General features: G+C 37.5%; 1 protein-coding gene across 8 annotated transcripts in view; it reads left to right on the plus strand.

The window, feature by feature from the left end:
* The window catches only part of FAM168A (family with sequence similarity 168 member A), a 218,280-nt gene that overhangs the window by 89,846 nt on the left and 113,678 nt on the right, over positions 1–14,756 (plus strand). The window lies entirely within an intron of this gene.

Consider the following 14,756-nt stretch of genomic DNA (forward strand, 5'->3'; position numbering starts at 1 on the left):
AGACATTTTTTGCTTTACTTTTTTTTCCCCCTTTCATCTCCCCTGCTTCCCTCAAGCAGGCTAGAGTTAATCAAGATTAAGTTTATATATACATATATAGATATATACATATACACACCCTGTTGCGCCACGCCTCCCCTCCCCCTAATATCTTTCCTATCCCTGCTAACTCTTTGCTTTAATTCAGGGGCGTTACTTTCTGAGCTCCGACATTCCACTTTTGTATCCATCTAGCTTAGTCACCCTCAGACATAGACTCATGATACAGTATTCTTTGCTGTGAAGAATCACAGCATGATAAACATTTAAATGAATGACAAAGAAGGATTTCAAGGTAGTCTGGCCGCTAGCAAGTCCCTCCTAATGCAGTCCCACTTCTTTCAACAGATGCTCCTAGAGTTTGAACTTAAGCCTGTTGTTGCCCTCCTTTGACCAATCTCAGCTTATGGATGTCCTTCCTCAAAGGTGGCAGTAGGGTATTGTACATGTAGTGTGACTAGGAACCCCTCTGGGGAGAGTCCTTCCTGTATTCCAGAGAACATGCAGATTACCTCCTTGGGCCTAGAACCCAAGCTTCTCCTAATGTTGCCCGTCACACCACACTGCTGACTCTTGTTGAGCTGGTGGCCCACCAGTTAAAGATAATTCAGGATGTATATTTGAGTGTCATATGTGTATTCTGCCTTATGCTCTAGTCTGAGAGGATTAAAAAAAAAAAAAAAAGACCCAGTCCCTGTTCTCAAGGAACATTTGTCAGACTAAACAACTAAATATTTGTAAAGCAATTCACACTCACTAGCCATTGAGTAGCACTGAGCTACTTGACAGTAGCTGGGATTAGATTTGAAAGCAGAATCAAAATCCAATTTTCAAACATATATTAATATGCCAGGCACTATGCTAGGTACTGGATATTCAGACCCGCCTATAAAACTGTTCTTGTCCTCAAGAAAATTATCTAGGGGGAGGGGTGGGACACAAGTAGATATGATAAGGAAGCAGAGAGAATGAGCAATTGGGAGAAAGAGGAAAAGGTTCTCCCAAGAAGTGGTTCTTAAGTTGAGCCCTGGAGGAAAGCAGTGATCCTTCCCACTGGCAGAAGCCAGTGAGTCCGTTCAAGGCATGGGCAATAGCTAGCCTGTGAGAAGACAGACAGAGATGGGAGCCAGCATGTGGAGTTTGTTTCAGTAGGCTGTCCTTCACTGTTGCTAGTAGCATCCCACAGTGTGTATAACACAAAAGCCTGGCTGGAGGTTTTGCCTCTATTTTTTGATGTATAATTTATTTTGTCTTGATGTATAATGCATTTCTTCCTGGTGTTTCTACCTTGTTTGTATTGATAAATGCCTGCTCTCAGTACATTGCCTGCAGATTGCATATGCATCTCCATGATGTCTCTTTCCTTGCCCAGGCGCATACTCCCTCAGCTGGCGGGTAAAGATGGGTCTCTGAGGGTCTGGAAGCCAATTTTCCTTTTCTGCCATCCTTTTTCTGGGGATTCAGCTAACACAGAGCCAGTTCTCACAGAACCCCATATCAGCCTGTACCGATCAGTGGGCTACCCCACAGTAGGCCTCTGTACTTCAAGATATGTAATTCAATTCATCAAACATTTATTAAATGCTTAACCAAAAGGGACAAAAGCAATACAGCCCCTACCCTCGGGGAGCTTACATTTCATCAGGAAGATATAGTATGAATGAATAAATAGAAAGTACATAAACAATAATTTTGTAAAGTAACAAGCACTACCAACTTAAAGGGGCTGGGTGTGGGGACCAGGAAAAGTCGCCTAAGAGATGGCATCTAATCTGTGCTTTGAAAAAGTTGGTGCTTCTGAATGCCAGTTGTGAGGACTTTATGTATTCTAGCACTTACAGGTGTTAGAGGTGAGGTATAGAGTTGAGAGATGGGATGATGTGATGGGAGAGTGGGCTAGTAGTCCAGTTTAATTGGAATGGAAAATATGCAAAGGGCAGGAATGTTAAATAAGAATGGAAATGTGTGGGGGAAGCAGGTTGTAGAGGGCTTTTAATGGCAGGGGCAGATCTAAGAAACTTTTGAACAGAGTGATTTGGTCAGAGCTTTGTTATAAGAATATAGAAGGTCATCTCTGTCCTGAACCAGTACTATAGGTGGTATCCTTGCTTTAGAGATTAAGAAACAAAAGATCAGAGAAGTCAAGAGACTTCACTCATAGGCATATGACTTGTAAGAAGTGGAAGTCAAACCCAATTCTTTCCTGAGTCAAGTTCAGCATTTATTTCACCATACCATATTTTTTGCCAAATGACCAAGAGAAGGAGGCGAGACCTGGCCGTGGAGGAGGCTGAACTTCCCCCCCCCCCCCATGTATTGGGGAGTAATAGCAGGGTTGGTTGTGAAGGAGTAATGTTTTCAGAGACTGCTACAAGAAGGTGAATCTGACTGTACAGAAAGAATGGAGTGGAAGACAGTGGAGCTGGGAAATCCAGAGAACAGGCTGCCTTTATTCATCCACTACCTATTTATTACAGTCCTACATTGGTGCTGGAGTATATTTAAAGTTTCGATAAGATCAACTCCCTCCCCTAGCACACAGTCCAGTGGGCTTTGGGAAGATGCTAACACAAATAACTAATTTTTTTCATTCTTTATGTTTGTGATCTTGTCATTGTGCGTGTTCCCTCTACCTACCAAGCCCTTAGCCACATCTTTCTCACCCTGTTCAAATCCTTTCTAGAGGAACTACCCAGTGAATGGAGGGCTGGGCAAAAAAACATCAGGAGCTGGGCAGCACTTAGCTGTTCCTATTGACTTTCTTTTTGACTAGCCAGCTTTTTTTTCCAGTGCCATCTTTGGGACAAACAACAAAAAATACATTAGAGAGGTGCAATTAAAATGCTGTTTGAGGTCAGAGGCAGAAGGTCATACTGAGTTAAGCACTTGATACAATAAGCAAGAGCTCCTTGGGGCTTCCCTCCCTTCTCCATTATGTCAGTGAAAAAATCGATTAACATTACTTGGAAACAAGTTCTTGTTTAATTTCTGAGTTGAAGATTTTGTTCTTCAGTTTGTTCTTGGTGAGAGTTATCACATAACAGCTGAAAGCAGACTTCAGCCAGAGAAGAGGGGAGGCATAGAGGAGAGAAGAGGGTCATTCTAGCATCCATCCCCATCCTAGCATCGATTTCCTGCTGTTGTGCCATTAAGCTTCATATTCTACAGGCAATTCCTGAGGGATCCTGAGCCTTCTCCTTAAATTGTCCTCTCCTCTCTCTAGTCCAGTGTATCTAAAAAGCCTTCTCAATTATTGTGCCTGCCAGGCACCGATTTTACTTGCTTCCTATCTACCCCTACCCTTGGCCCCCTTTCTCCCTTTGTCTCTCCCCCCGACTCCCATCACTATGAAGTCCTTCTTGGATCAGTGCCCAAGTTCTGGGCCTAGAGTATCCTCCAGCACACAACAAGAAACAAGAAAGCTCTGCCAGATTTGGCTAATTCTTCCTTCCCAGGGATAAAGAAGGGGGGACAATCTGGAGGCCCAAAGGTTTGATTGTAAGGAAAGGAGACCTGGCACTGAGGCACCCTTTTCACTGCCTCCCCGCCCCCCCACCCCCAACAGTATTCTGTACAGATCAAGGACTCAAAGAACAATATATTTTTATTGACTTAATAGTCTAGGGACTAGCTTAATTCCATTACTAAATTTCTATTCTCTGGGCCTTAGTATTCTGTTGTCAGCCAACAACCATCTATTAAGACCTTACTTGTGCCATGTTCAGTGCCAGATGCTGAGGTTGTAGACACAGAAGTCTCTACTATTAACAAGCTCACATTCTAATGGAAAAGACAGCATGTGTATGTAGTATATTCAAAAGGAATACAAAGTTTTCTATGTTTTTTTCTTTCCTTCTTCATTACTCTTCCTTTACTATTTTAAAAAATATTTTATTTCTTCCAATTACATGTATAATTTTCTTTTTTTTTATTTGAGATTAAACTTTAATGGTAACAAGACCCAAACATGAATTTACACTGGATAAAATAATAATCTCCATATAAAGTTAGTTTTTATTCTGCAGCTAGTATGGTTATATGAGCACCTGTTTTTCCTAGTTCCTTGAAGAGAAAATTTATAAGAAGACCAGTCATTACTTTCATGTGGCTATTTTCTTTTCCAGATGCTGAGTATAAGCTAAGTTTGCATTCCCTTTTGTATTTGTTAATAGTTTTTTTTAATTTTAATTTTAATTTTATTTAATAATAACTTTGTATTGACAGAATCCATGCCAGGGTAATTTTTTACAACATTATCCCTTGCACTCACTTATGTTTCGTTTTTTCCCCTCCCTTCCTCCACCCGCCCCTCCCCCCAAGATGGCAAGCAGTCCTATATATGTTAAATATTACATGTATAATTTTCAACGTTCATTTTTTAAATAAGATTTTGAGTTCCAGATTTTTTCCCTCCCTCCCTTCGACCCTTCGGCCAAGATGGCAAGCAATCTGATATAGGTTATTCTTGTGCAATTATGTTAAACATATTTCCACATTAGTCATGTTGTGAAAAAAGAATCTTCCATCTTTCATACTCAGTCACTTATCAAGTCCTATGAATTCCTTTCTTTATGCCTCCCCACTGCCCACTTCCATGTCAGGCTGTCATTGTCACCTGCCCACAATTTTAGTTATTTCTTTTTGTTTCCCAGTGCAGGTTCTTCCTCTAGTCTAACTTTTAAATTGATGCCCAAATAATTGTTCTTATGCATCAAACTAGTCATGGTATATTGCTGCTCTGAAACTGTCACTGGTATCCACAGAGGAAAGCTTGGACTCCTCTGGCTGGTATTCCAAGTCTTCCACAGCCTTTCATCATCCTACCTTACCTCCTCTCTGTGCATATAGCCCTCCAGAAAAAAATGGGCAGCTTCCTGCACCTATAATATATGGCCTGTGCTTTGGTTCCTCCAAGTTTTTGTTCATATTGTCCTCTCTGCCTTGTGCATTCTTACACTTTCAAATTTCTACAGATTCTTTTTTTTCAACATTACTTTTTTTTAAAATAACTTTTTATTGACAGAATCCATGCCAGGGTAATTTTTTACAACATTATCCCTTGTACTCATTTCTGTTCCGATTTTTCCTCTCCCTCCCTCCACCCCCTCCCCTAGGTGGCAAGCAGTCCTTTACATGTTGAATAGGTTACAGTATGTTCTGGGTACAATATATATGTGCAGAACCAAACAGTTCTCTTGTTGCACAGGGAGAATTGGATTCAGAAGGTATAAATAACCCGGGAAGAAAAACAAAAATGCAAGCAGTTTATATTCATTTCCCAGTGTTCTTTCTTTGGGTGTAGCTGCTTCTGTCCATCCTTGATCAATTGGAACTGAGTTAGGTCTCTTTGTCAAAGAAATCCACTTTGATCAGAATACATCTTCATACAGTATAATTACTGAAGTATATAATGATCTCCTGGTTCTGCTCATTTCACTCAGCACCAGTTCATGTAGGTCTCGCCAGTCCTCTCTGTATTCATCCTGCTGGTCATTCCTTACAGAACAATAATATTCCATAACGTTCATATACCACAATTTACCCAGCCATTCTCCAATTGATGGGCATCCATTCATTTTCCAGTTTCTGGCCACTACAAACAGGGCTGCTACAAACATTTTGGCACATACAGGTCCCTTTCCCTTCTTCATTGTCTCTTTGGGGTATAAGCCCAGTGGTAGCACTGCTGGATCAAAGAGTATGCACAGTTGATAACTTTTTGGGCATAATTCCAGATTGCTCTCCAGAATGGTTGGATTCATTCACAATTCCACCAACAATGCATTAGTGTCCCAGTTTTCCCACATCCCCTCCAACATTCATCATTATTTTTTCCTGTCATCTTAGCCAATCTGACAGGTGTGTAGTGGTATCTCAGAGTTGTCTTAATTTGCATTTCTCTGATTAATAATGATTTGGAGCATATTTTCATATGTCTATAAATAGTTTCAATTTCTTCATCTGAGAATTGTCTGTTCATATCCTTTGACCATTTATCAGTTGGAGAATGGCTTGATTTCTTATAAATTAGAATCAATTCTCTATATATTTTGGAAATGAGAACCTTTATCAGAATCTTTGATTGTAAAAATGTTTTCCCAGTTTATTGTTTCCCTTCTAATCTTGTCTGCATTAGTTTTGTTTGTACAAAAACTTTTCAATTTGATATAATCAAAATTTTCTATTTTGTGGTCAATAGTAATCTCTAGTTCTTCTTTGGTCATAAATTCCTCCCTCTTCCACAGGTCTGAGAGGTAAACTATCCTATGCTCTTCCAGTTTATTTATAATCTCATTCTTTATGCCTAGGTCATGAACCCATTTTGATCTTATCTTGGTGTACGGTGTTAAGTGTGGGTCAATGCTTAGTTTCTGCCATACTAATTTCCAATTTTCCCAGCAATTTTTGTCAAATAATGCATTCTTATTCCAAAAACTGGAGTCTTTGGGTTTGTCAAACACTAGATTATTAAAGTTATTGGCTGTTTTGTCCTTTGAACCTAACCTATTCCATTAATCAACTAGTCTATTTCTTAGCCAATACCAGATGGTTTTAGTAACTGCTGCTTTATAATATAATTTTAGATCTGGTACATATAGGCCACCTTCATTTGATTTTTTTTTCATTAATTCCCTTGAAATTCTTGACCTTTTGGTTTTCCATATGAACTTTGTTGTTATTTTTTCTAGGTCATCAAAATAGTTTTTTGGGAGTCTGATTGGTAGAGCGCTAAATAAATAGATTAGTTTAGGTAGTATTGTCATCTTTATTATATTTGCTCGCCCAATCCAAGAGCATTTAATATTTTTCCAGTTGGTTAGATCAGACTTAATTTGTGTGGAAAATGTTTTGTAGTTTTGCTCATAAAGTTTCTGATTTTCCCTTGGCAGATAGATTCCTAAATATTTTATACAATCAGTAGTTACTTTAAATGGAATTTCTTTTTGTAACTCTAACTGTTGGGTTTTGTTAGTGATATATAAGAATGCTGATGACTTATGTGGGTTTATTTTGTATCCTGCAGCTTTGCTGAAGGTGTAGATTGTTTCTAATAACTTTTTAGTAGAGTCTCTGGGGTTCTCTAAGTATACCATCATATCATCAGCAAAGAGTGATAATTTGGTTTCCTCATTGCCTATTTTTATTCCTTTAATCTCTTTCTCAACTCATTGCCAAAGCTAGCATTTCTAATACAATATTAAATAGTAATGGTGATAGTGGGCAACCTTGTTTCACCAACATTACTTTTTATTCAGAATTTGATGAACACCAAAAAAGGACCTTTCCATGTGTGAAGTAGAACAGCAAAAGATTATATGTGAAAACATAATTTCTTTTACATATACCTTGCTTTTCATTTTTAAAGTATATAATACATTTAGCTCATTACTATAAAAGCATCTTGCATATTTCCTTCCAAACTTCCTTCATTTCGCTGCATTAAAAAAATGTTACATTGACTCTATATTTTGTTCTTTGACAATGTTATCTCTACCTCTATTCTCCCCTTTGAATTTCTTTCTGCTCCTCCCTTTCAATACACAGAGCATCATAAGCCTTAACAAATTAAACATAATCAAGTAAAACAAAGCTGCAGTTTGTCAGATCCAAATATTAATGTTTCAACCTATCCTGGGAACTCATCTTTTCTCTTTTTAGAACTGTGAGTATAACTGATTTCTCAGTATCTTCTGGAGTCATAGATGGTCATTACATTGATTAGAACTCTTAAATCTTTTAAGATTATTCTTTATAATGCAATTTTTATTATATAAATTATTCTTCTGGTTCTGTTCATTTCATTGCATCACTTCATACAAGTAGTCTCAGGTTTCTCTGAATCTTTCCCTTTTGTCATTTCTTATGGCTCAATAATACTCCATTATATCTGTACACCATAATGGTTAATGGTCTAACCATTAAACAATTGTTGGGCATCCCTTTTATTTCCAATTCTTTGCTACAACAACAAAAAAATGCTGCTTTGTGTATTTTTATACATATAGGTCTTTTTCCTCTCTTTTTGCTCTCTTGGAAATATAGGTCTAGTGGTATTTATGGGTCAAGGGGAATATATGCACAGTTTGGTGCATTCTAAATTGTTTTCCAGAATGCCTGGATCAACTCACAGCTCCATCATCACTTTACCAATGTTGCTGTCTTCCCCAAGTTGTCACCAGTTGTCATTTTTCCTTTTTGCTATTTTGCCAATCTGTTGGTGAATGTGAAGTAGAACTCCTGAGTTGCTTTATTTTGCAGTTCTCTAATTATTAGTGATTTTGAGCATTTTTTCATATGCCTATTTGGAATTTTTTCTTTTGAAACTTAATTCAAGTTTTTTTCTAACTATTTTTTAATGTACTACTCAAATTATTTTCTTCAGGATATCATCCTTGATTCATGCCCCAAATATTCTTTTCTAGGCTATTAGGTGATATAGCAGATAGAGAGCTAGGCTTGAAGTCAGGAAAACTGGAGGTCAAATGTGGCCCGAGTTACTTACTAGCTGTGTGACCTTGAACAAGTCCCTTCACCCCTATCAGCCTTAGTTTCTTGATCTGGAAGATGGGGATAGTAATAGCACCTACTTGCCAGGGTTGTTGTAAGGGCCGAATGAGATATTTATAAAGTGCTTATTAGCACAATGGTTGGCACATAGAAGGCACTTAATAAATTCCGTGTTCCTTCCCTCCCTTGTTCCAGTCCTTCTGAACTCCACACCATCCTCTGTGTTTTATTTTGCAACATTTTGTACTTAGGTATAGTGTTCATTATGTCTCTTTGTTGGTTGGTGTTATATCCCTTCTTTGTAGACTCTGAGGACAGGAATAGTTGCTTAGTACCTCAAACATCATTCTGTACATAAGAAGTACTTAAGAAATATTTATAGTAGTATTTTTGTAAGATGTGTTCTAATGCTGACAGTTCCATGTTTTAAAGTCTTGACATTTATGTTCTAAGGTCCCTTTCAGATTGACATCCTATGGGCTCAATTTCTTTCTAGGCCTGACTTTTATGTTCAGTATTTCATGCACCCTACCAGCTCTGACATTTTTGACTATAAGAGGGAAATAAAATCTTTTAAAAATTAACACTGGAAATGTGACTTTCTTCATTATTATCCATCTGTCTTCATCTTCTTCTAGTTACCAGTTTGCTTTGAGTTTTGCTACATGCCCTTTTCCTCTTGTAAAATGGAGGGCAGAGGGCATAGGAACTTTGACTTTAGCTTCAGCTTTTATGTGAGCCTGATTTGCTCAGCTCAGATGCTGTAGGACTTATCTGTTAATCTTTTCCCATGATTTCTTTGTAGAAAGTTCACTTTGGGTTTGTTACCAGTAAATTTTATTTCTAGACTTATCCATCGTCATTCCTCAGATATTAAGATCAGTTTCTCCGAATTTGTGCTTTTATCTTCATGAAATGTTAAGGAGGCTAGGGAGTGAGAGGTAGGTGTAGTAGATGGTGACAGGAGTCCTCAAACTTTTTAAATGGGGGCCAGTTCACCGTCCCTCAGACTGTTGGAGGGCCAACTATAGTAAAAACAAAAACTTTGTTTTGTGGGCCTTTAAATAAAGAAACTTCATAGCCCTGGGTGAGGGGGATAATCATCCTCAGTTGTTGCATCTGGCCCGCGGGCCGTAGTTTGAGAACCCCTAATAGTAGAACAAAGAACCAGGCATCTAGCCTCAGACACTGTGTGACCCCGGGCAAGTCACTTAACCCTGTTTATCTCAGTGTCCTCTATTATAAAATGAACTGGAGAAAGAAATGGCAGACCACTGCAAGTATTTTGTCAAGAAAACTCCAAATAGGACCACAAAGGGTTGGACACTGTTGAAGTGACTGAACAAGTTACAACAAAATGGTGTATTGAGAAGAACATTTAATTTGGATCCAGGGGACCCGGCTTTAATTTTCATATCTGACAGTTACTAGCCATAAGATCTTGGGAAAGTCATTCTTCCTTTTGGGGTCTCATTTTCTCCTTTGTAAAAGGAGTGCTGAATTTAGATGATCTCTAAGATTCCCTTACACCTTACACCTTAAATCCTGTGATGGAGGCCATTGGTTTTCAAACTTTTTAGACTTAGGATCCATGTACATTCTTAAAAATGATGGAGAAGCCCAAAGAACTTATATAACTTATAGAACTTATAACTTTGTTATATATATATATATATATAGTTATAGATTATTTATAGATATTTATACTTAGTGAGTTAAAAATTAAAACTGATAGATTTTAAAAATATTAATTCATTCCAAAATAATATTAAACTCATTACAATATTAACATAACTTTTTTTGGTGAAAAACAACTGTTTTCCAAAACAAAATTAGTTTACATATTTTTGCAAATCTCTTTAATGTCTGGCTTCATTGAAGACAGCTGGATTCTCCTATCTACATCTGCATTCATTCTGTTGTGTTATGTTGTTTTGGCTGAAGTATATGAAGAAAATCTAGGCTTTTTACACATATGTAGTTGAAAAAGGAGTATTTTAATACATCACATCTTTATATTATTATGAAAATAGTTTTCACTTCACAGATTCCCTGAAAATGCCCCAGGGATCTCCAGGGATCTCCAGTGTTCTGCAGGTCACACTTTGAGAACCATTGATCTAGGGCTAGTAAGTGGCTTGAGAATTTTTGCCCAGAGAAGGGATAGGAAACTTTCAAGGCCTCAGGAACAGTGAAGAGCAGAGCCCTGGACCCAGATCTTTTGATGGGAAATCTTGTTCTCTTTGGTGGTACCTCCATTCTGGCAAGAGGAGGAAGTTATTTCCCTAGTTTTTCCAAAAGGTTAAGGAGTGATTGTAATGCCAGAGAAACTGAGGCAGGAGAGAGATTAGAGAGTTTTTAATATTTTATTAATGGGAGAGTAAGATTGACTGGACAGGACTCTCGTCTCAAATTATCCAGTCAGACAGAGATAAAGATATACTGGGACCAAGGAATTCATGTTGGTCCCAGGTCTGGAGGAGACTATCATCTCAAAGAATCCAGCGTCCAGCATCCACAGCCAGCCGCCATTCTCCAGCAATGAATGGAGAATCTCTAACCTTTATATACCTTTTAGAGACAAAGAAAAGGGAAAGAGTAGGAAAGAGCGGGAAGCCCAGCTGGAAAAGGCTGTGAATCAAAGAGGAACCCAGAGACAGGATGTCTGAATACCCAGAGATAAAGATGTTAGTGAAATACCTTGGAATATTTTAGAGGGATGTTGTAAATTCTCAAGGACAGAAGATAATCAGGAAGTCTACTCTCTTGTTTATCTTGCTTAGGTTAACAATTTATATCCTTAGACTAATTGGTCCTCAGCCTTCATGGACCAGAGGGAGATTTACAGCTTAGGGGAGTAATTAGGAAGACTGAGACAAGGGAAACTTGTACAAGGAAACTGAGTCAGGACAGTTAAAGAGAACTGTGGCATAACATGATGATGATGATGATGATTTGTATTTATATAGTCCTTAAAACTTTTGTCAAGCACTTGACAGTTGCTTTTGAGTCTCACCACACTGTGAGATAGATTTTGTTATCCCCCTTGAGAGATTGAGTGTGTTAGGTAGGATTTGGATCCAAGATTTTGTAACTCCTATCCTTTCTAATGCAAAGTCTAGTAGTCTAAATACTGTATCAGGTGAGAATAATATTTATGAGAATTTATAATATTTATATATTATATAAGTATATTGCATATAATTACATAAAATCATGTTATATAATATATATTGTATATTTGTGTAATATTTATAATATCAGAATTTATAATATTTATAAGAAAGCATCATAGTATAGTGAAAATAGAACAGGATTAGGGATCAGAAGAAATGTTCTGGAATTCAGATCGGCTTTCATTCTTTTTCACTCTTAGTTTTCTCCCTGGTAAAATGAGAGACATTGTAATAAGATTTCAAAAGGTCTTTTCCATCTCTAAAATCCACAGTCATTCTCTTTCAAAGTATGTGTGTATGTTACTGGATACTTTGGGGTTTTAGGTAAATGTTTTTTCTAATACATGTACTGTAGAGGGGTTGGAAATGAGTTTTCATTAAGACAATTTAAGGAATACTTGTCTAATTGAGAGTTAGCAAGCTAATTTACACTTTCCTGTGTTTCCTTTAAGGAAACTGAAGAAGAGGCTTTGACTGCACTTATTTGCCATTAAATGGTCAACACAGAGAATCAATCACCCCTTAAAGAGCCTTTGGTTGTGAGATTAGCTGAACTAGTGGGAATCTAACGACCTTTGTTAATAGTTTATAGGTCAAAGCTTAGATGCTCAAACTCCCCCTAGTGGAGACAACTGAACATTCTTATTCATAGCGGTAGATTACTTATAATATTTGAAGGCTGCGGGGAGCATTCCTGAGAACATGGGTTAGAGCTGGTAGGACCTGAAAAGCAGAGGATATCTTCGCTAGAAAAGGATCTGAGGACGTAGAATGTCTGTATTAGAATGGACCTTAGATATTATCTACTCCAGTTTCTTCATTTTATGGAGAGAAGAATGAAGGCTTAAAGAAGGAAAAGAAACTTGCTCAGTTTTACAAAATTTACCTCATGTCTCCTGACTCCCAACCCGCTGTACTTTGTACTACACATATTGCTTTATTCTAGAATTTGCATTTTGTTTTTCTTAAAAAAGCAGGATTTTTTAAAATCAGATTTATCCCTCCTGAGCAGCTCATCACAGACTGATCCAGCAACCTATCCTCAGAACAAACATTTCTTTAGTGCCTACTGTTGTGTGCCCTTAGGAGTCAAGAATGGGCACTTGCCAATCTGTGAGGTTCGAAAATTTGCTTGTGTCTCTGAGACCCTACAGGTCCTCGTAATCTAGCAGTTTTCTAAGGGAAAAGAATTCTGCTCTTGCCATCACCTTGTTCCTCCCCGTGGGGAGGGGTTTTGTCCTTTTTATTACCTTTATTATACTTCTTCTTCCTTCCTTTCTTCTGCTGTCATAAATATGCAAACTTCTACATGGTTTGTGCTCAAGCATATCTTTATAGGTTCACTGTACATTGTAACCCTCCTGCACATACACACTGCAGTCCATCCAAACTGATTTGCTTTCTATTCCTAACCGATGACACTCTTCCCAATTCTGTATCTTTGCATTGCCTAGCCTCTATGCTTGGAATGAATTCCTTCTTTATCTTGGCCTCCCAGAATTCCTCTCTTCTTTATGTATGAAGCCTTTTTTGATTCTACCCTAGTGTCTGCCCTAGTATTCAATTACTTTGTATTTATTTGTATTCTCTTGCTGTCTCATTTATATAATAAAAAAATCCTTAATAAATATATAATATATAAGTCAGAAATATTTATTGATTGATCGGCACAGGATAGGCATTCATTGAATGAATGAAATAGGGTCATGTGGACTGGAGAGTATTCTAGGCAAAGAGATTAGTGTGAGCAAAGAGTTAATAGATACCAAGTTATTTAGTTATTATATAGAATATTGTGGAAGAGTTAAAGCTGGAAAAAAAGAGGCTAGGCCAAACAATAGGCTTCAAATATTAAATATAAAGAGTTTGTCCTTTTTTGTGTGAGCCATTAGAAGCCACAACAGGTTCTTGAGAAGAAGAGGGATATTGTCTAAACTGGGTTTTGGAGAGATAATTCCAGCCTCATGTACAGGGTGAATAGAGGAGGAAAGACAGAAGTCATTTTAAAAAAATTATAATTGTTAAGGCAGGAAGCTTTGAGATCTGTACTTGGATGGGAGCCATGTAGATGGATAAGAAGGAAACAGAAGAGAGAATCTCTAGTTACTAGACAGATTTATTGGAGGCCATAGTTGTAATGCAGACTGCAGAAAAATTAATCAAAGAATTACTAAAATTAGATGACTAGGTATAGGATCAAATTGTTAAATCTAGTTAAAAAAAACGTTTCCTTGTAGTTCTTTTTATTTTGAATAATAAATAATGGGCATGATTCATCATCAGGTATAAAGTCAGATCTTAGAGAAGAGCCCTATGTGAGAGGAAAGTCAATATGATGGGGTGGATAAATCTCTGAGCTGGTGGATAGAAGAACTTGGTTGTTTGATTTGGTCATGTCCTTTCTCCTCTCTGGGTCCTAATTCTTTATATGTCATTTGAGAACATTAGCATCCATTTCTATAGTTCTTGGAAGTTTACCAAGTACTGTTTCTTAGGACAAACACATGAGGTGGGCAATATAAATAGTTCCATCACATTTACAGTGGAAACAGATTCTGAGACAGGAAGGAGCTTGCTCATGTATTGCAGCCAGGATTCAGACTCTAATGTCTCCTGACTTCAAGACTGATGGTTTTCATAGTAAGAACTTAATAAATGTTTTATGGTCTTTAACATGGCTCTTTTATAGAAGCTTAGTCATGGATATCTTAAAGGTTCTGAAACTTGGATGATAATGTATGCAATCAAATTGTCATCTTAGGTTATAAATACTCTAGTTTGCATTTATTCTTGTCATGATTAATAAATAACAGGGCACAGTACAGTTATATCATCAATTAAGATAAAACCTTACAAAGGGAACTGCAGTGTCGGAAAATAGGCAGCATAGTTTAGTGGACAAATTGCTGATTGGGTGGGAACTCAGAAGACTGGATTCAGACCCTGCCCTTGTTGCTAACTGCTTTCTGACTTTGGATGAAACTCTCAGCATCTTACCTTTCTAATTTGTAAAATGGACTATTTTAGATGATT

This window comes from Antechinus flavipes, chromosome 3 (genome assembly GCF_016432865.1).
Source record: "Antechinus flavipes isolate AdamAnt ecotype Samford, QLD, Australia chromosome 3, AdamAnt_v2, whole genome shotgun sequence".
NCBI classification, from domain to species: domain Eukaryota; kingdom Metazoa; phylum Chordata; class Mammalia; order Dasyuromorphia; family Dasyuridae; genus Antechinus; species Antechinus flavipes.